Genomic DNA, 21453 nt, shown 5'->3' with positions numbered 1-21453 from the left:
AATCGCCTGACTTTTTATCATAAAACAAGGAAGTAAAACAATTTTCCCCTTCCCACCCCTAATTTGCATATGCAAATTAGGGTTCGGATTCGGTTCGGTATTCCGCCGAATCTTTCGCGAAGGATTCAGGGGTTCGGCCGAATCCAAAATAGTGGATTCGGTGCATCCCTAGTTTTTTTGCAAAATGTTTGCCGTTTCGCATGCCTTTGGAACTAACAGCATGTATTAGAGTCCAGCACCGGGTCGGGAATCCACGGAATATCTGTAAAGTGGTTGGGTTTTGGTCAGAAAATCCAGATTCCCTGATAATGCAGTCAGTCTGCGGGTAATCTTCCTGGGTACCTGGCTATGGCACAGGACTTGGCCCTCCTACCCGCCCTAGTGTTTTAGGCAAATTTTTTGTATTTTTGGTGCTAAATCAGCTCTGGAGTCGCATTAATTTCCAGTTTTGCGGTCCCAAGTCGGAAGGTAAGTTGAACTGTAGATGGTCAGGGTCGGGTAGTGGCTCTGGGTAGGGGGACGTGGTGGGTGCGGGTCGGGTTAGGGGTCAGTGGGTCTGGGTTGGGCATGGATCCTTCTGATTTGACTCCGTTCAGAAAAAGCTTTTCGGCTGAGTAGTGAAACTTCCTCAATAATTATTCGGCAAGTCCACTTACTGTAGATTTACTTCTACTAAATATACCATGACGTGGATGAATGAAAACCTTCATATAGTGTTCTAGCTTGCACTTGTCGTTAATTTATTGGCAATAAACTGCCTTGGTAGCTTTCCTTGTCCTTTAAATGCACACAAAAATGACCGATGAGTAAAAATGCTAAGGAGAACGGCACATGGGTCTTTTTGGACCACCGCTGCCAACTAGGGGAAACCAGAGGTGGACAAGTCCCCTACCCCCGCTCTGCCAGACACCATCCATTATATAACTGAATAAAGTGAATGCTATCCGCCAAAAACTTCTGTGAAATGCTATTATCAGTAAATGCTATTTTTTTTAACAGGATATAAATACAAAAATATAAGTAATGAGTGGAAACCTTCACCCTTCCAAGGTTGATACTCGTAGCCCTAAAGGTTACACTTTGAACATCTCCGGCTAGTGACTAGTTTGGCACGTTGTCTCTATTTTACACTCCGTATATCAGACATGACAAAGTATTTTCCCAAACAACACAGGAGACGCTATCATTTCTGGGAGCTTTACCGCGGGAACCATAAACCGCGCGTTGCAGCATAACAATTTCCGAGGATAAACTATGTGCAGGGAAGAGACAAATGGCCGCACGATGGCTCAGGACGATAGTTATCAGAACAAAGGACAGGCAACATACATTATCGAGTCCTTTCCTGAAAGCAGATAAATATATCATAACTAAGCAATCATTATATACCGGAGACGTTTAGCGGCTGAGAATTCCCTTGCGCTTGTGTCAGGAAGGAATAAGAGTTTCTCCACAACATCAGGAATTAATCTTTACATTTCTTTTTTAGCGCTAAGCAGCATCATGCGACAGACCAACTGCAATCAAGTAGTTAAGCATAATCATTATCATTATTTATGTATCTGCCAGGGGGATATTTAGAGCAATTACTTACTGGGCAACACTCAAGGTTCTATTATTATTGCTAGTGCAGCGGGTTTTATTATATTTTTTAAAATGTTTCATACATAAGAAAAAAAAAACGATTATTCCAATGATGTCACAGAAAAGTAAAGCCCGAAACCGCAGACTACAGCCTTTCTGGTCACTGCCATTGAGATAAATGTGGGATGATTTTAAGGGGGTTATTTACTAAACTGCGAATGCAAAAATCACGCACTGTTACCTGATGTGTTTTGAAAAAAACATGTTTTCCCTTTAATGTAATAGTGCATGGTCAATTTGCACCCATTGGCCAGTTTGTGGCCAGCCTATGAAAATCCAAAATTACTCTCTTTAATGTGCAGTTCCTTAGATGCAAAACCAAGGACTAGTGATGTGCGGATCAGGATTTCCCCAACCAGCACCTGACCCTAACCCGTCCTTCCAGGTTCCTTTTATAGACCCGTGCCGGGCCACCCGATGATGTCACAAAAGGGGCGGGGCGAGCAGGTACAGCGTCTATAAAAGACGAACCCGGAAGTCGGAAGCCGGCATTTGAGGGTGGCGGGCACCCGCCTGGCGAATTTGCGCAACGGACGTAACTACGCAAATTCACTAACGCGCGCATTGTTCTGAACGCTAGACTTCCTTCGCACCTCAGACCAGGAGAAGCGCAATAGAGTAGATAGGGATTTCTTCAAAAAAAGTTACAATTTTTTCTAAGTCCCAAAAAACGCTGGCGTTTTTTCTATATTATGGGTGATAGGCTGAAAAAGATCTAAACATTTTTTGGGGCTCCCCTCCTTCCCCCCTACATTTCCTTACTCATGGCAACTTAACTATACAGTGGGCACATGTGTAGGGCAAAATAAACATTTTATTTGATGTTTTGAAGGTTTCCCAGGCATTTGTAGTGCTGCTACATATTCCTCCATTGAAATTTGAATTTGGCGCCGTATGCAAATTAACCATCGCTATCGTAACTTCGCTTCGCTTAGCGAATCAACACTAGCGCAACTACTCAACCTTACGCTACCCCTGAGCACAACTTCGGATTTTAGTGAATTTGCGGAGCGCTGGCAAAACTACGCCTGGCGAAGTGCGGCAAAGTTACACCTGGCGCAACTACGAATCTTAGTGAATGTCCCACAAAGAATCTTAGGAAAGCAAATCTAAAACCAAAAAAAAAATGGTTCATATTTCAGCAGAAACGCAATTGAATGAACTGATCAAATATGTGCACATGTAAGAGCTTTTACATTTTATGACGAAATTAGAAGTACATCTGGGAAGGCAAATTAGAAGGCACGTTTTATAGTTTTTCATTATGTAGTTGCCTGCTCTATTGCTTTTCGGCAGGTACTGCACCGTGGGAGTGGGTGCACAATACAGTACAATTTATTTAAGGTGCATGATGGGAATGCACAGTTGTTGTTTTTTTTATCATTTTATATAAATTCTACAGCAAACTTATCTGTAGGTTCCGATGCTTAGACTTGATATAAGAGAATTTGCAAGTTACATTACACATCCAGCCCAAGTTGCAGACTAAACTTCTTACTCTTTAAAAAGAGAAAAGACAATATTAAAGGGGTTATTTATTAAAATCCGATTTTTTTCTCATATTTTAAATAAAAAAAAGCTTGACCAAACACCCATCTACAATTTTGCATTATTTATCACAAAAATAACTCAAATTAGTCAGATTGGGGGAAAAACTTGATAAAATTGAGTGAAAATCCGAATTTTCCCCCCAATCGCTTGATTTTTTTGGGGTTTTTGCCCAAAATCCCCATATTTTTCAGATGATCGAGCTAAAGCCAGCGCAAACCACGATATCTTCAAATTGGGATAGGGACATCTCCCATTGACTTATGCATGACCTCGACAGGTCTAAGATGCTGGATTTCCAGATTCTGACATTTCCGAAAAATTCATGATTTTTTTTAAAGTCTGATTTTATTAAAAAAATAACTAATTTTTCATGATTTTTGCATTCAGAGTTTAGTAAATAACCCCTAAGTATGTTATAGAATGGTTAATTCTAAGCTACTTTTCAATTGGTCTTCATTATTTATTTTTTATATTTCTTTTTTGTGTGCTGTAGTCTTCTGACTCTTTCCAGCTTTCAAATGAGGGTCACTGACCCCATCTAAAAACCAAATGCTCTTTAAGGCTACAGATGTATTGTTACTGTTACTCTTCATTACTCCTCTTTCTATTCAGGCCTCTCCTATTCATATTCCAGTCTCTTATTCAAATCAATGCATTGTTGCTAGGGTAATTTGGACCCTAGCAACCAGACTGTTTAAATTGCAAATTGGAGAGGTACTGAAAAGCTAAAAAACTCAAAAACCAAAAATAATAAAAAATGAAAACCAATTGCAAATAGTCTCAGAAAATCACTCTCTACAACCTACTAAGGGGGTTATTAACTAAACTCCAGGAAAATCATGAAAAATTTGTGATTTTCTTTTTTATAAAATCACACATTTTTCGGAATTTATTAAACCCAGAGGATGGAAAAGCCGAATCTGAAAATCCAGCACCTTAGACCTGTCGAGGTTGCATATAATAGAGTCCTGCGCGGGTCCATTTTTTAGAACCCGTACCCGCAACCTGCAACTCAGACCCGCAACCCGCATTCTAACCTGCTAACCGACCCACAGGTACCTTATCCGCAACCCGGACCCACGACTCGCTGATCATCAAGAATCAGGAAGAGCTGTCATTGTAAACCGGAAGTGACATCATCGGAAGTAGACGTGATCAGGAAAAAAATAGTAAAACAGGAAGTGCTGTCATTGTAAACCGGAAGTGACATCATTGGAAGTAGACGTGATTAGGGAAAAAAACTCTTTTGAGAAGACCCGCGGCCTGACGCGTGACCCGCAAACCTGCAGAACCACGCCCAGAACCTCTACCCACAACCCACAGGTTTTTGCGGGTACCCGACCCTCTTTAGGAATGTAGCATATAAGTCAATGGGAGAAGCCCCAATGATTTTTTGATGTGCGCTGGGTTAATACCCCGTCGTTTTCAGAGTTTTCAAGGAGAAAAATCATGAAAATCAGATGAAAAAATCAGATTTTTTTTTACTGCAAAGCAAATTTTCAGGAAAATGGAATAATTAAGCAAAAAAAAAAAAATGGAGCGGATTTGACCGGAGTTTGTAGCAGATAATATTGAGATAAATTCGGACTTTGATAAATAACCCCCTAAAAGTTAATTTAAAGGTGAACAACCCCTATAATGAAATAAATATCCAATCATATCTACAAAGTGATGTATAAGTAATCTATTAAAATAAAATATACAGTGTAACAGTTCTGCAATGCTGAGCATTTACAACACAATTTACTTTGTGCAAAACACCTACGTAAAACTCAATAAAAACACCTCTGATTTTAAAAACAACTTCTGGTTCAAACACTCGCATTAGGCATTCAAACAAAAGAATACTGTAGCTACCTGCTTAAAACTCAAGCCACCACAACAGAAACGAGTTGCGGAACAAAACATCGAGTCCGCAGGATGATACGAAATTTCCTTTCTGTGTGGATCACAGCAGGCTGTCACCTTTAGCGCAACTCATTAAACCAATGTTGCATCTTCTTTGTTTAATTGTAATCATTTTAATTGAAGCTTAATCTTCCAAAATATTTGGAATATTTTTAATTGACATTTGCAGTAATTAATTGGTAAGCATTACGGCTTTGTCGGAAGAATTTAAAAAACGAAATCTGACGTTGAAATTGGCTCTCGACGGCGGCGAGGTTCCTGCTGGGAGCATTTTATAATTTCGGCTGATCATAGGTGGGGGCGAAAACGATGGACCCTCTCTTACAGTCATGAATTACATTACTAATGCATTCCATTACCACCACGTAAATGTCATGTTAATTTCTGATCATCATCAAACCAGACAATGGGTCCCTCACTGGCAACAAGCCAATTAGCTATGTTAGAGAGGAAAAAAAAAAATATTCTGCCAATTATAGAATTTCAACTGGGGTTAAGGACGGAAGAGAAAAGCTGAACAAGGGGATTGAAAGCTCTTCGTGGCAAAAAAAAAATTTAAGTTGACGCTTTTTCTGTGTTTTTTCTCCATGTTTCACAATCTGATAGGCACCTGACAAGTCTCATATTTCTTTATTACATCTTCCCCCTTCTTTCATAACCTGGGCCAGATCAGCATTTCCATTGAGTGGATATAAGAAAGGATAGGACAATGAATGGCAGGCAAAAATTAAGTTTATTAAATTGTTTTAAAAAAAATTACTTTTCTGCTGAAGTTTGAGAGTCAAAGGTTTGCGGAGTTGTGCGATTTTTCTGCTCGGCTGACGATTTACAATTCTGGACACTAAATGGGCCATTATTTTCATTCGAAAGTTTAAATGAGATTAAGGATGATCAAATGCTTATAGGAAGGGGTTTTTTAAAAATACCCAGAGGGCTAGAGAAATGAAGGGTCATTTATAACAATATTATGGGAGCAAGCGATATGTAACACAGAAATGTATTCAAATAACTGCTTCCCTGGGAGATGCTCGGAGCAGCTCGACAAACTTAACATGTTAAATGCTCGCCTATCATTTTAATTTTTTTAGCTGCTTTTTAGTCCATTTATCAGTCAAGCGTGGTTATTTTCAATTTCAGATGTACAGAGGACAATCTTCCTTACACCAAATTGAAGTAGGAGTAATTTATTTTACTTTTTTTTTTTTTTTTTTTTTTTAAAAACGCTGTCAAAATATATTTTGTCGGACTTGGAAAATGTACCGACGCATTTACAGACCCTGCTTGACCCGTGGCCGCAGTTAATTTGCGGAGTCTTATTGTTTTGCTCTTGAACACTTTTATTTCGATGAGAAATTAAAAATACGAACAGCTAACGGCATCTGCAATAAGAATTATCCTCGGCGAGTAAGACAGCTATTAAATACGAGAGAGAGAGACTGGAATGCGTGGTCTGTGTATCTGTGCCATAATTAGTGGTGCATCTCATGGTCTTGCTCAGTTGGATCCCTTAAATTAATATGAGCAAGTAAAACTGTTCAAATGCAGCTTTCCCAAATCACTAACTCACTGTAATGATAGATTAATGGCTTACTCTACAATAGTTATGTTGTAGAAATATTACCATTTACCTTAAAGGCTTATTGCTATTGCACAAAATTAGTTTAAAGCACCTATTTGGGAGGGGAAAAAAAAAATAAAAAAAATAAAACAATGGAAAAACCTAAAATTTATTGGCATCACTTAGCAAATCGGTAAGCTGTAATAATGGCTTAGAAATAGCATTTTTATGTCAGTGTATGATCTGAAATGCCGCTGAAATATGGAGAATCAATGCAAGCCTGTGCACCCGCTTGCAGTTGTTGCGATGGGTTATGGCACTTAAAATTTACTCAAATAAAAATCAATAGATGCTTTTTTTTTTTTTAAAAAGGAAAATATGAACAGTTTATGGTTGGCAGCGTAGCCTAGTGGTTCTTTTGGAAGCTGAAACAGGTTTCTATCTTGTGGCCTTAACATAATACTAGTGTAAAGCCGGCGAAACCTGGTCAACAATGGCTACCAACTCCAGACCAAGTAAGCAGCATATTAGTCGGAAGGTAGGTGCGCATGTGCAGAAGGGGAGGGAGCACTGGAGTGGAGAGAGCGCTGGAAGGGAGCAGGTCTGGGCCAGCAGGGCCCAATGGGGTTTTTAGCAGCCCAGTCCGACCCTGCCAGTCTTAGATACACCTGAAGGGGCACCTAATCTTGCTGAATTGCTGATAGACTTGCAACAGTATTGCCATAGTTCATAATAGTTTAGAAAAAACAGTCTTTCATATCAATTTTGACTCTTCATTGCTACCTTAAATTATTCACAACGTTAGCAAATCAGTTGCATGGTTATGAATATCTTAACAAATACTTGCAATTTAAAGGGGATTGGCAAGTCTAAGGCAGACCCCTTGTTAAAGGAGAAGGAAAGGCTAAAACGAAGTAAGCAATGAAATGCATTTTTCAAAAGAGCAAGCAGACTTTCTTAAATTAAATTTTGAAATCTGACATGGGGCTAGACATACTGTCAGTTTACCAGCTGCCCCCGGTCATGTGACTTGTGCTCTGATAAACTTCAGTCACTCTTTACTGCTGTACTGCAAATTGGAGTGATATCACCCCGTCCCTTCCCCCTCCCCCAGCAGCCTAACAACAGAACAATGGGAAGGTAACCAGATAGCAGCTCCCTAACACAAGATAACAGCTTCCTGGTAGATCTAAGAACAGCACTCAATAGTAAAAGCCATGCCCCACTAAGACACATTCAGTTACATTAAGTAGGAGAAATAACAGCCTGCCAGAAAGTAGTTCCATCCTAAAGTGCAGGCACAAGTCACATGACTGGGGGCAGCTGTGAAACTGACAATATGTCTAGCCCCATGTCAGATTTCAAAATTGATTATAAAAAAATCTGTTTGCTCTTTTGAGAATTGCATTTCAGTGCAGAAGTCTGCTGGAGCAGCACTATTAAAGGAAAACTATACCCCCCAAACAATGTAGGTCTCTATTAAAAGATACTGAGTAAAACAGCTCATGTGTAAAACCCTGCTTCATGTAAATGAACCATTATCATAATAATATACTTTTTTTAGTAGTATGTGCCATTGGGTAATCATAAATAGAAAATTGCCATTTTAAATAATAAGGGCCGCCCCCTGAGATCGTACGATTCACTGTGCACACATACAAACCACATGTAAGGTCACATGAGCCAATTAACAGACAGAGTTCTGCCTTTTGCTTCCTCACTTCTTCCTGTTACAGTTAGAGTTGTAGTATTTCTGGTCAGGTGATCTCTGAGGCAGCACAGATAGAGTCACGAAATGGTGGTTCAAGGCAAGAGATGTAAAAGGACAATATTTATGTAAATATATATTCCAGTTTGGTAAGATTCTTTAATATGTCATTCAATTTGATATAAACTATCTGTTGGTTAAGTATTCATTTTGGGGGTATAGTTTTCCTTTAACTGATGCGTTTTGAAAAAAACATGGTTTCCCATGACAGTATCCCTTTAAAATAGGGTACGAAATTCTTCTAAAAAATATTTTGTTTTCTATTGTAGAAGGTAAATGCTTATATGAAGAACTGTGTCTTGGCTGGCACAATCCAAATGTAAAATTAAAGCACCGTGATATTCTTGCTGCAGTATTTCTGACTAACTCACAGCGGTGAATTAAGTGACATTGGCCCGTATGAGTCTTTTAATAAAGACCACAAGATCGTCATTAAACCTATCCTCCAGTTAATGCAAAGTGGCCCCTTAAAAATGGAACATTCTTCATCTTCATCTCAAGAACGAAGCACTTCCAGTAAGTTTTCCTTTAGTGGCGAGACTGAACTCATCAGGAAGATGTAATTGAAACCAAAGCATGTTATTTCCTCGAGGTGCAGGGAAATAGATCAGCGGTGAAGCATCTTGCTTAAGAGCACTTACGTTAACATGCAGAGATGTGTTAGAGATTACATTAGCGAGAGGCAACCAGGTCCCTTCTCTTATTTCTTAATGCCACCTGCAGTTCTACAGTCAGCATGACCTGCTTCTAGGGATGCACCGAATCCACTATTTTGGATTCGACCAAACCCCCGAATCCTTGGCAAAAGATTCGGCCGAATACCGAAGTAAGGATGGGAAGGGGGAAACATTTTTTACTTCCTTGTTTTGTCACAAAAAGTCAGACAACTTCCCTCCCCGCTCCTAATTTGCATATGCAAATTAGGATTCGGATTCGGTTTGGCGGGGCAGAAGGATTCGGCCGAATCCGAATCCTGTTGAAAAAGGCAGAATGCTGTCCGAATCCCGAACCGAATCCTGGATTCGGTGCATCCCTACCTGCTTCAGAATGGGCCAGAACTTTACCAGGGAAATCGGTAAATCTCACATTTACGGTGATTCTATATTTTTATTTTTTTTTTAAAATTCAACCACAAAGCAAAGATGCAATTTAAGGCATATTCCTGAAACTTGCTAAGGCTTGGCTAGCAAAAATGTTGCATTTATTGGGCAGGATAGTGCCAGGGTTATCAATGTTTATAGTAGTGATGTGCAGGTCGAGATTTCCGCCAACCCGCACTCAACCCTAACCCGCCCTCCCTTAGCCTACACTTCCATGTTGCTTTTATAGACCCGCCCTGCCGATGACATCACAAAAGGGGCGGGGCTAGCAAGCACAGCATCTATAAAAGACTAACCCGGAAGTCGGAAGCCAGCATTTGATGGTGGCGGGCGGGGAGAACAGGAGAAGAGCTCAACCCGCACCCTCCCGAACCCGCGACGAAGCGTGCGACTCACAGATCCCACAGGTATCGGGTCAGCCCACAGTTTATAGGCCTAACAATGGCGAAAAAATTAGTCCAGCACCCACTGTTTAGGATAAAACGGCCTTTATTGGACCAAGGGCATTACAGCCCTTGGTCCAATAAAGGCCGTTTTATCCTAAACAGTGGGTGCTGGACTAATTTTTTCGCCAGTATTGCCAGTGGGAAGTGGCCATTGGAGGACATGCATCCAGCCAAAGAAGGGAGTTGAAGTTGTGCTGACTACTAATCTGCTATTATAGGCCTAACAATAACAGATATTGTGACTGGAGTGCACTAGTTTCAAGACTGCCACCAAATTTTCCTATGTACTGTATGAGAAAGATTTTTTGAATTTTTTTTTATGGTCAAAACTGTCAAATTCAAGTTATTTAAAAAAAATTCTAATTTGACTTTTGAGATTTACCATACTCTGGCCCTTTAAGAATTCAAATTCGACTATTTGCCACCAAAAACCTGCCAAATTACTGTATAAGTCAATTGGAGAGGTGCAGTGAGCAATCTGGACTTGTTTGTTGCCTTCCTGACATTCAAGGGGTTTTTTTCAGAGAAAAAAATCGAATCGAGTTTGATCGAAAATAATTAAGAGTTGGTTAAATATGTCAGAGTTTAAGATATTATATTTTTATCTTAAATTACCACCCAGTTGAATTCCGAGTATATTCGAATTTATGGGCGTTTTAAAAAAACTCACCTGCATTCGAAATTCAACCCTTGATAAATGTGCCTCCCCATGTTACACAACATTTTGAAGAGATCATCTTAAGACCGAGTCGGCAGCTTATTGGCCCGTGTGCGGGGCCATCCGATGGGCGTCCCTGATCAATATCTGTCCGAAAGTGGCGATCGTGCATGGTAAAAAATCCCGTTGGATCGCGGCTGCATCTGTTCGTTGATGTGGTCCCGTGATCCGACCGCCCGTATTGCCTCCATTCTAAACCGATCGTTGGGCCCTAGGGCCCACGATCGTATCAGACCGATATCACCAACCTCAATGTGGGCATATTGGGGAGAGATCACCAAACGAGCGGATCCCCCTGTGTATGGCCACCTTTATCCTCCTTAGGCTTATGAGACATTAGTGGGTCACTAACTAACATTTTAAATGTTATCCAAGACATAAACATAGTTTTTGATGCATCTGCAGAAGCAAGCTATATACAAACTATTTTTAGCAGATTTGGGGTAAGATAAATCTTTACACATTCGAGTTTTTATTTTTCCATGAAAAATTCAAGTTTTCCCCCTAAAAACCTCAACCGGAAAAAAAAAATCAAGGTTTAATAAATGGGCCCCATAGTGTAACAAGAAGGATAAATCATTGCACAGTTGGCAGTTGGGAGGTAAATTATCACAGATCAGATTCAACAGGGATAACATGTTTAAACAATTCTGCTATTCCATTTAACTTACAGTGATAAATCTAGAAAAGTGAGACTTATTCATTTTCTAATATAGAGGAGTTTTAATAACATGACTTACCTTCGTCAGTGTGGGCATTACACCAGCTTCCCGCTTACTCAGACCAACAATGGGAACCTTCACCATCACAGACCTGCTTGCCGGCCAACCAAAAGTACATTAAAAACCCAAACCTATGTGAAAAAAATGCAAATATAACTGTTACTTTTTTCTTTATTTTTTGATAGCCCTTATCCCCTCCAGTGTCTATACAATGATATGAGAGTGAACATTATATTGTCTCACCACTGAATATATTCTTATTCATGGAACAGGTATAGGATCAGTTATCTGGAAAATTAAGGTCGTCTCCCATAGACCCCATTTTTATCCCATTTTATCCAAATAATCCAATTTTTAAAAAATGATTTCGTTTTTCTCTGTTATAATAAAACAGTATTTTGTACTTGATCCCAACTAAGATATAATTAATCCTTATTGGAAGCAGAACCAGCCTATTGGGTTTATTTAATATTTACATGATTTTCTAGTAGACAAAGTATGACGTTCCAAATTACACAAAGATCCATTATCCGGAAAACCCCAGGTCCTGAGCATTCTGGATAACAGGTCCCATTACTGAATAAAATTTTAAAAAGTTATAACAAGCAGCACCCCTAATTCTCAGAAATACCCTTTTTGTATTTTAATCAGAAGGGAAGCAATAATGCAATACCCACTCTGTAAGAGCACACTTTTACTTATACCTTGTGATTTTTTCAGCAAAATGTTGGAAATAACTATATTGATTTCTCCTTTCTAGCAGCATTTACTTTTTACCGCCTCAAAAAGAAAGCTGATGAAAAATACATGCATGTATACAGAACGGGGCAGATTTATCAGGGGTCGATTGGAAATTCGAAGTGAAGAAGAATAAAGAAATCGAATTTCAAGCTATTTTTGTGTACTACGACTAGGGAATAGTCCAAAGTCGATTCAAATTTGGAAAAATTTCGAAAATCGAAATTTATCATGTACTCTCTCTTTAAAACTTCGACTTGCACCATTCACTGACTAAAACTTGCCGAATTGCTGTTTTAGCCAATGGGGACCTTCTACAACCATTTTCTAATTCTTTACACATCAGTAAAATCATTTGATCGTACGCTAAAATCGTTCGAATTGTTCGATTCGAACGATTTGATCGAACGATTTTACTTCGATCGCAGGATGTCCAAATTCTAGGAAAAATACTTCGACTTCGATATTCGAAGTCGAAGTATTTCAATTCGATGGTCGAATTTCGAAGTATTTTACACTTCGAAATTCAACCCTTGATAAATCTGCCCCTAAGCATTTTTATTTTTTTTTAAATACTTTGAATCGAATTCGATCTTACTTCGATTCAAACGATTGAATGCAGCCTATTCACCCACAAAAAAAACTTTTTTTAAATACATTTCAGTTGGTCTTCTTTTATTCGAATTTCGAAGTTATGGGAGTTAAAAAAAAACTCCCATTACTTCGAAATTCGACCCTTGATAAATCTGCCCCAATGTGTATTTGTCATTAGTGTGCTCTTTTTTTCATGGCATGGTAGCTCTGCATCTAGAAAAAAAAGACGTAATTTATGCACTGAAATAAGAAAAAACAATTGCTCAACACTCTGAGAAAGGGTGAATTCTAGGGACTAGGCAGTGATGCTTAAAGAGAAAAAATCATAGACAGATATATAAAGAGATACAGGTATGGGATCCGTTATCCGGAAAGCTCCAAATTACAGGAAGGCCGTCTCCCATAGATTCCATTTTATCCAAATAATCCACATTTTTAAAACTTATTTCCTTTTTCTGTGTAATAATAAAACAGTAGCTTGTACTTGACCCCAACTAAGATATAATTAATCCTTATTGGAAGCAAAACCAGCCTATTGGGTTTATTTAGAGGCACATTCATCAAGGGTCGAATTTCGAATTCATGGGTGTTTTTTTTTTTAAAACTCCCATAAATTCGACCAATAGAAACGTATTGATAAAATCGTATCTTCTAAACTTGGACGAATTGAATCGACCGGAAAGCTTGTATCGAATTCGATTTGAATTATAAAAACTCAATTTGAATTTATACTTAATTTGAATTAATCCTTATTGGAAGCAAAAACCAGCCTATTTGGGTTTTTTTAGAGTTTATTTAGAGGCATATTCATCAAGGGTCGAACTTCGAATTCGACCAATAGAAATGTATTGATAAAATTGAATTTTCTAAACTCGGATGAATTGAATTGACCCGAAAGCTCGTATCGAATTCAATTTGAATTAGAAAAACTCAATTCATAAAACTCGATTCGAGTTTTTTCTCCGAAAAAAACTTGAATGTCAGGAAGGCTGCAAACATCACCCAATTGATCCCTGGACCACTCCCACTGACTTATACAGTAATTCGGCAGGTTTTAGGTTGTGAATAGTCAAATTCAAGTTCTTAAAGGGCCAGAGTGTGATAAATCTTTAGAATTACCTTTACTAGATTACCTGGATGAATGAAAAACTTCATAGTCATAGTACCTATGTAAAGATGACTAGTGCAAGTAAGACAGCTAAAGAAGCGTAGCAGATATTTTAGGTGTGTCACCCCCAATAATAAATGTACCCCAAGCTCCCCTAAGGCAAATTAAAACTCAAATCAAGTTTGGATAATTCATAATTGGAATTTAAGAGTTTTGACCAAAAAAAATTCAAAATTTTCTAGTAGACAAGATCCAAATTATGGAAAAACCCCTTATGTGGAAAAGCCAGAGCATTCTGGTTAACAGGTCCCATACCTGTATAACACACTATAAGGGCAGTTCACATTTAGGGGCAGATTTATCAAGGGTTGACTTTCGAATTAAAAAAAACTAGAAATTCTTATAAACAAATGACCAACCGAAATTTATTTTAAAAAATCTTACGTCTTTTTTCGGACGAATAGGCAGTTTTCGTTCGAATTCGAATCGCACAAAATCAAAGTAACATCATATTTGTTCAAATTCGATTCGAAGTGTTTTCTAAAAAAAAAACTTTGATTTCTCAAAGTCCACCAATTGACTCCAAATAGGTTCTAGGAGGTCCCCCATAGGCTAAAACATGGCGAATGGTCAAAGTCAAAGTTTTACATTTTCGAATTCAAATCAAATTTACTAAAATTACCTCGAAATTCGAATTTAAAAATTTGAATTTTCACTTCGACTCTTGATAAATCTGCTCCTTAGTGTGTAAAGCCAGTTTGTTAAAGCGATGGATTGTCGCCTCATCTGCCATTTACGTGATTGATTAAATCAGACACAATCAGCCCTCAAGCCAACAATCCCATCCCCATGGGGATCATCCACAATAAACTGTATACAAGATTTTCAATGGAAAGTTGCATCAACTTAAATTCAGGCCTGTATATCATCAGGCTAAAGTCAAAGTGCCTTATCTACTAAGTAGCTGTCACATTTATAGCTGTCAATCTGTATGATATAAGTTCCCTTTAACATGTAAATTGATAGAGCAGTGCAGCTTACTCTTTTACTACCATAGGGAAACAATACCCCTGAGCAGTACAAGTCTCTATTAATAAACATATCCCATGCTAAGTGCAAATGGGCTGAGAATCATTGGTGGTGGCGTGATCTCCAGTAATCTTGCGTGGAGGGCCCCTTTAAAGGGATACGGTCATGGGAAAACATGTTTTTTTCAAAACGCATCAGTTAATAGTGCTGCTCCAGCAGGGGTGGCTAAAACGCACTCCTAGTAACTTCCAACACAGAAATTAGGCTCTTCTAGTGCAGACAGTGCAATTGCTCTCTCTCTGCACTAGCAACAAGGACCCCCGGACCTTAAAATGTGAGTCCCGGCAAATACTTAAACGGGAACTCCGGCTTCCAAACCAAAATTTGATAAAGAGGCCCACATAACACAGAAACCCCTAATATTCCCATCACAGTTACCTGTTCAAAAGTATGAATAAATGCCATTCTCTATGCTGAAATCCAGCTGTTTAAAAGTTCTTCTCTTTCTGCATCATTTGAAATCCTGGCAGGAAGGAGGGACTAAACACTGATGTTACAAATTGTAACAACTTCTCTACAGCTTACAGACAGCATGCAGGAACTATATAACCCACAATGCATTGCACTATGATGTTCCTTTTCTTATTGAAATCACATGTGCAGGGAATTGTGGGGTTTGGAGGATGCAGGCTGAGGACAGATGGCTGTTGATACAAAGTAACAGTAGTCAGCCAGCTCAGCAAAGTAGTCAGACAAATCAGCAGGAGAGCAGTGGGCTAGGCTTGGGCTTAGTATTGACTTACCCGATACCCCGGCCCAGTGCTCCTATCAGCAGAAAATTGCACCAGCCCGGGGGTTATACCAGTGAGCACCACAGAGTGTTTCTCTTCCATCCTCTACTCTCTTTGCGCTACTGCACATGCGCAGTAGAATGAAAAGCCGAACTTTAACTAAAAAGTCGGCTATTTTGTTCAACTGCACATGCGTTTGCCCCGGGAAATTTGAAGAAAGAAGAAGACGGAAGAAGATCACTCCATGGCGCTCACTGGTATAACCCCCGGTTTCAGGTAAGTAAATACAATCACTTGGGGGTGCCTAACATTTGGCACCCCCAAGTGCAGGATGACTTTCCTTCTCCTTTAAAAATCATGAAAAGTCTGCATATTTTTTAATTGATTGCAAAGTTGCTAGAATTTATGTATACTTTTCAAAAAGCTCAAGTTCTTTTTGTGCGGAGTTCCCCTTTAAAAAACTACACAAAATAAATAATGAAGACCAATTGAAAAGTTGGCTAGAATTAGCCATTCTATAACACACTAAAAGTTCACTTAAAGGTGAACCGCCTTTTATCAGTTATCCCCAACCCTTTGAACCTGTGAGCAACATTCAGAAGTAAAAGGAGTTGGGGAGCAACACAAGCATGAACAATGTTCTCGGGGTGCCAAATAAGTGCTGTGATTGGCCATTTGGTAGCCCCTAGGTGGACTGTCAATCTACTTGAGGCTCTGTTTGGCAGAATATGTGGTTTTTATGCAATTAAAAACTTGTCTCCAAGTCAGTAATTCAAAAATAAGTGCTTGGTTTGAGGCCGCCGGGAGCAACATCCAAGGGTTTGGGGAGCAACATGTTGCTTACAAGCTACTGGTTGGGGATCACTGCTCTAAGGTATGAAGATCCAAATTACAGAAAGATCCATTATCCGAATAACCCCAGGTCCTAGGCATTCTCGATAACAGGTCCCATACATGTATATGTTATAAAAGAAACCGCCGTACAGTTTCCCTTTTATTTGTATCACGCAGGCACGCCTGAGAAAAAGTGATTTGTGGGCAGAGCATGTGCTGCTATTAGCTGGTACTAATCTAGGAAAGCGGCATTATATGGATGTTGCCTTGGCGGCAATAATCGGCAAGTGATAAGCGCGCGGCTACAAACATCTGATGTAAACAGGAGAAAGACAAAACAACAAGAGCGTTTCATCAGTCAAGACAATGGGAGCCGCTTTGTTATTGTAAGCAATTAGACAGCTGAATGGAGCACATCAGGTACTGGAATGAGACGGAACACATCAAAGCCGGCAGAACACAATAAGATACAATGTTACGGAGGCATCAAAATAAATTGGACTTTATATAACTAATGGCTACTTGCGCTGACACGTACACTGATTCAATTCTTTATGATTCAATTTGACGGCTGCTGTGCATAAGTATAAGGAGCTGAGCGGATCAGTTGGCTTTTCTATCACAGGCTTCTGCTCAGAGACAATCTGTGGGTTCTGGCAAATGTCAGAGGGGCTGCGATAATTTGCCATAATCAGTATTTATTAGGCTGCTGGGGGGCTGTTTGGGCCTCTGTCTACCTGAAATGCCAGGTCTTGTTTGAATTCTCTGTCCAGCTGCCAGACATGTAAGAACTTTAAATAATTAGCTATGTGTTTGTCTACTAATACTAAGGATGCAGCGAATCCAGGATTCGATTTGGGATTCGGCCTTTTTCAGCTGGATTCGGATTCAGCCTAATTCTTGTGCCTGGCCGAACCGAATCTGCAAATTAGGGGCAGGTTGGGAAATCACGTGACTTTTCGTTACAAAAGAAGAATTTTTTCCTTTGCATATGCAAATTAGGATCCGGATTCGGTATTTGTAATCTTTCACCAAGGATTCGGGGATTCGCAGAATCCCAAATATTGGATTTGGTGCATCCCTAACTAATACCTGCAGGGCCGCGTCGCACAGGCGCCCAAGGAAAGCCAGTGTACGATGTGCCGGCTTATCCCGAGTGCACATGCGCAAGGTGGCACTCGCATGCGCAAGAAAGACGGTGTTTTTTTTACTTCTTTTGTGATCCTGCTGTTCTTTTTTAAAAACGCAACGTAAAAACGCAGCAAAAACGCCACGTCTGGCCTTACCCTTAAGGAAAAGGAAAGTAGCAAGGCAGTTTATTGCCAATGGATTAGCCACAATAGTACAAGCTATAACACTATATTTATTCTGTAGAATGCTTTAACATACCTGAGTAAACAGCTCTAGAAGCTCTCTGTTTGTTTAGAATAGGAGCTGCAATATTAGCCTTGTGTGACATCACTTCCTGCCTGGGTCTCTCCCTGCTTTCTCATAGCTGTGGGCTCAGATTACAGCAGGGAGGGGAGGAGGGAGGGAGGGAGGGAGAGAGGAGCAAACTGAGCATGCTCACGCCCAGGGCAAGGAGGTTTAAGCTGAAAACAGGAAGTCTGATACAGAAGCCCATGTGTACACAATAGAAGGAAAGAAATGTGGTGTTTCTTTTGAGGGTTTACTAGTGTATTTATATACACCTTTCTGATAAAGCTTACTTACTTTTAACCCTTCCTGTGTGCGGTCTTTGTTGGTGTTAAAGGGAAAGTGTACCATTCATTTTTAGAAAAACAGAGTACTCTAAGGCACTTTGGTTTGGACTATTTTTATGATTTTTGGATTGTCATGCTATATGAAAGTAACATATGGATTCCATTTGGCAGCAAGGGTAAAGGATTGTGTGGCTTGCAACATGATACGATTCAAAGTTCCACAGTGGATAACAATAAGAATCACCAAGGAGAGGATCCATTGAGTCTGCACCGCTGCATAATCAGGGGACCGGCTACCATCCAATCAACAGGCTTATCAGGAAAAAAAGCACAATTCCCAGGGTGGCAAAACCATACCTCCCAACATTTGGAAACAGAAAAAGGGAAAAAGATGTTAATTTTTGTGGCCACGCCCCCAAACTTTCCGTGTTCATTTTACAAAATTTAGCAGGTTATGAAAGTTTGAAACTTTTTCTGGCTGTCCAGTGCAGGAGATCAAAGAGAAAGTCGGGACATTTCATTAACAACCCTGGACTGTGTGTTGAGCAGTCAGAATCGCGACTGTCCCTCAAAAAATAGACAAATACAAGATTCCTCTGCACTCAACCCATTATCAATATATTTAAGACAGAGACATTTTGTGCATACTGCTACTGAAAAATGCCTTACCCTTTAAACAAAACAGGGATTGTTTGTCCATATATTGCAATATATTTAAGCTGGCCAACTACGTCAAAGTCATCCCATATCTGGCCAGTCCTATGCTCAATTTTCATTTGATTCATTAAGAATTCTATGGTTTCATTATACATTTTATAAAAGGGACGAATGCGTTTTACCTGCAACTTACTAGCTGCTTTCAAAGTAAAACTCCCAAACTTGGCTGCCCTTTTATTAGACACCAGTGGGATCACCTGACTATAGTTGGAGGGGGTGGGAGCTACAACATGGAGCTGGTCACTGCTCTTGTAGAACTATAACAAACAAGGGAAAGTTGTGCTCACCACTAGTTTTTAAAATCATTAGGCGGGGGTGCAATGAGGGTGTGACCACAAAATACATATAGACAACTACAAGATTCCTCTGCACTCAACCCATTATCAATATATTTAAGACTGGCCAGATATGGGATGACTTTGACGTAGTTGACCAGCTTAAATATATTGCAATATATGGACAAACAATCCCTGTTTTGTTTAAAGGGTAAGGCATTTTTCAGTAGCAGTATGCACAAAATGTCTCTGTCTTAAATATATTGATAATGGGTTGAGTGCAGAGGAATCTTGTATTTGTCTATATGTATTTTGTGGTCACACCCTCATTGCACCCCCGCCTAATGATTTTAAAAACTAGTGGTGAGCACAACTTTCCCTTGTTTGTTATAGTTCTACAAGAGCAGTGACCAGCTCCATGTTGTAGCTCCCACCCCCTCCAACTATAGTCAGGTGATCCCACTGGTGTCTAATAAAAGGGCAGCCAAGTTTGGGAGTTTTACTTTGAAAGCAGCTAGTAAGTTGCAGGTAAAACGCATTCGTCCCTTTTATAAAATGTATAATGAAACCATAGAATTCTTAATGAATCAGATGAAAATTGAGCATAGGACTGGCCAGATATGGGATGACTTTGACGTAGTTGGCCAGCTTAAATATATTGCAATATATGGACAAACAATCCCTGTTTTGTTTAAAGGGTAAGGCATTTTTCAGTAGCAGTATGCACAAAATGTCTCTGCATCAAAAAATAGGACAGTATGGAAAACAATTTCTGCATCCTGTGGGTTGGGGGTCCTAGGGAAGCCACTTATCAGGTGCTTAGTACAGAGATAGGGTCCCAATGAAGATGTGTATGTCCATAACTAGCAAATCTATAGAACAACATAAGGCTAAGAGTAGATGGAGTGTTGGCTCTGCTGCTCTTAAGGCTAGGGTCACACAACAGAGTAGAGAAAAGCAGGCCGAAAATCCGCTGGCCCTCTTATGCTGTGTATTCCAGTGCTGAAATGAGAGATTTTGCACTGAAATCTGCCTTGCCTGTAGAAGAGAAGTGGAGCCGTGGGTCAGCAGTAGGGGTGCATCAAATCCAGGATTTGGTTCGGGATTCGGCCTTTTTCAGCAGGATTCGGATTCAGCCGTATCCTTCTGCTCCGCTGAACCGAATCCGAATTTGCATATGCTATATATGCTGCATATGCTAGCGATCATTCGCACTCTATTGCCAGGCGAATTTTCGCTCTTTCGCGAATGGACGTAACTCCGCAAATTCACCAAGATGCGGATTTTACTGAACGTTACCTGTTCCACCAGACTTGCCTTCGCCAGCTCAGACCAGACGAAGCGCATTGGAGTCCCAAAAAACGCTGGCTCACGTGTAGGGCATTATAACAACTCAATTTTGTTTATTAAGGTTCCCTGGACTTGTGTAATGTAATGTAGTTGCTGCAACATATACGTCCATGTAACTTTATCATTTCCCGCCGTAAGCCAAAGTAACGCTATTGAAATTCGCCAGCATTCAGCGCCCTGGACGCAACTTCGCATTTTAGTGAATTAGTGTTGCATACCTCCCAACATTTTGGAATTAAAAAGAGGGACAAAAATGTTTTCTGCATGTAGTGCGGCAATTTTTTGACCACACCCATTTTTGTGGCCACACCCTGTAATTACCATGTTCATTATACAAATTTGAAAATATTTCTCCTTATCTTAACTGTTAAAATTACTTATTTTCTTATCTCAAAATTGTTACAAAGTATCTTAGTTGCACCTGTTAGCTGTACTGGCCTCTGCCAAAAGCCAATTAAGTTAGAAACTTTGTTTCTTTTTCTGGCTGTTCAGTGCAGAGAAAAGAGGGACTTTCCAGTACAAATGAGGGACCTCAGGTTGAGATGTCAAAAGAGGGACTGTCCCTCTGAAAAAGGGACAGTTGGCAGGTGTGGTGTTGTCCTAGCAAATTTACGCCTTACGAAGTGTTGCGATGGCTGCAAAGCCGTCGCTGGCAAATTTTCGTCGGTTAGGGAATTTGCCCGATAGACTGACTCCATTTTATCCAAATAGTCCGAGCTTTTAAGAATGATTTGCTTTTTCTCCGTGATAATAAAACAGTAGCTTGTCCTTGATCCCAACTAAGATATAATTAATCCTTATTGGAAGCAAAACCAGCCTATTGGGTTTATTTCATGTTTACATGATTTTCTAGTAGACAAGGTATGAAGATCCAAATGACGGAAAGTTATCCGTTATCA

General features: G+C 39.7%; 1 protein-coding gene across 13 annotated transcripts in view; it reads right to left on the bottom strand.

The window, feature by feature from the left end:
* Positions 1-21453, bottom strand: part of foxp1.L (forkhead box P1 L homeolog) — a 612880-nt gene that overhangs the window by 505774 nt on the left and 85653 nt on the right. For all 13 annotated transcript variants that reach the window (XR_001935410.2, XM_018259171.2, XM_018259180.2 and 10 more), the window contains one exon: positions 11434-11546. The gene's annotated coding sequence lies outside the window, so the exon portion shown is untranslated. The remainder of the gene's footprint in view (positions 1-11433; positions 11547-21453) is intronic.

The sequence above is a fragment of the Xenopus laevis genome, chromosome 4L (assembly GCF_017654675.1).
Source record: "Xenopus laevis strain J_2021 chromosome 4L, Xenopus_laevis_v10.1, whole genome shotgun sequence".
NCBI classification, from domain to species: Eukaryota; Metazoa; Chordata; class Amphibia; order Anura; family Pipidae; genus Xenopus; species Xenopus laevis.
The sequence above is the reverse complement of the archived record's forward strand: the minus strand, read 5'-3'. Positions and strand labels throughout refer to the sequence as shown.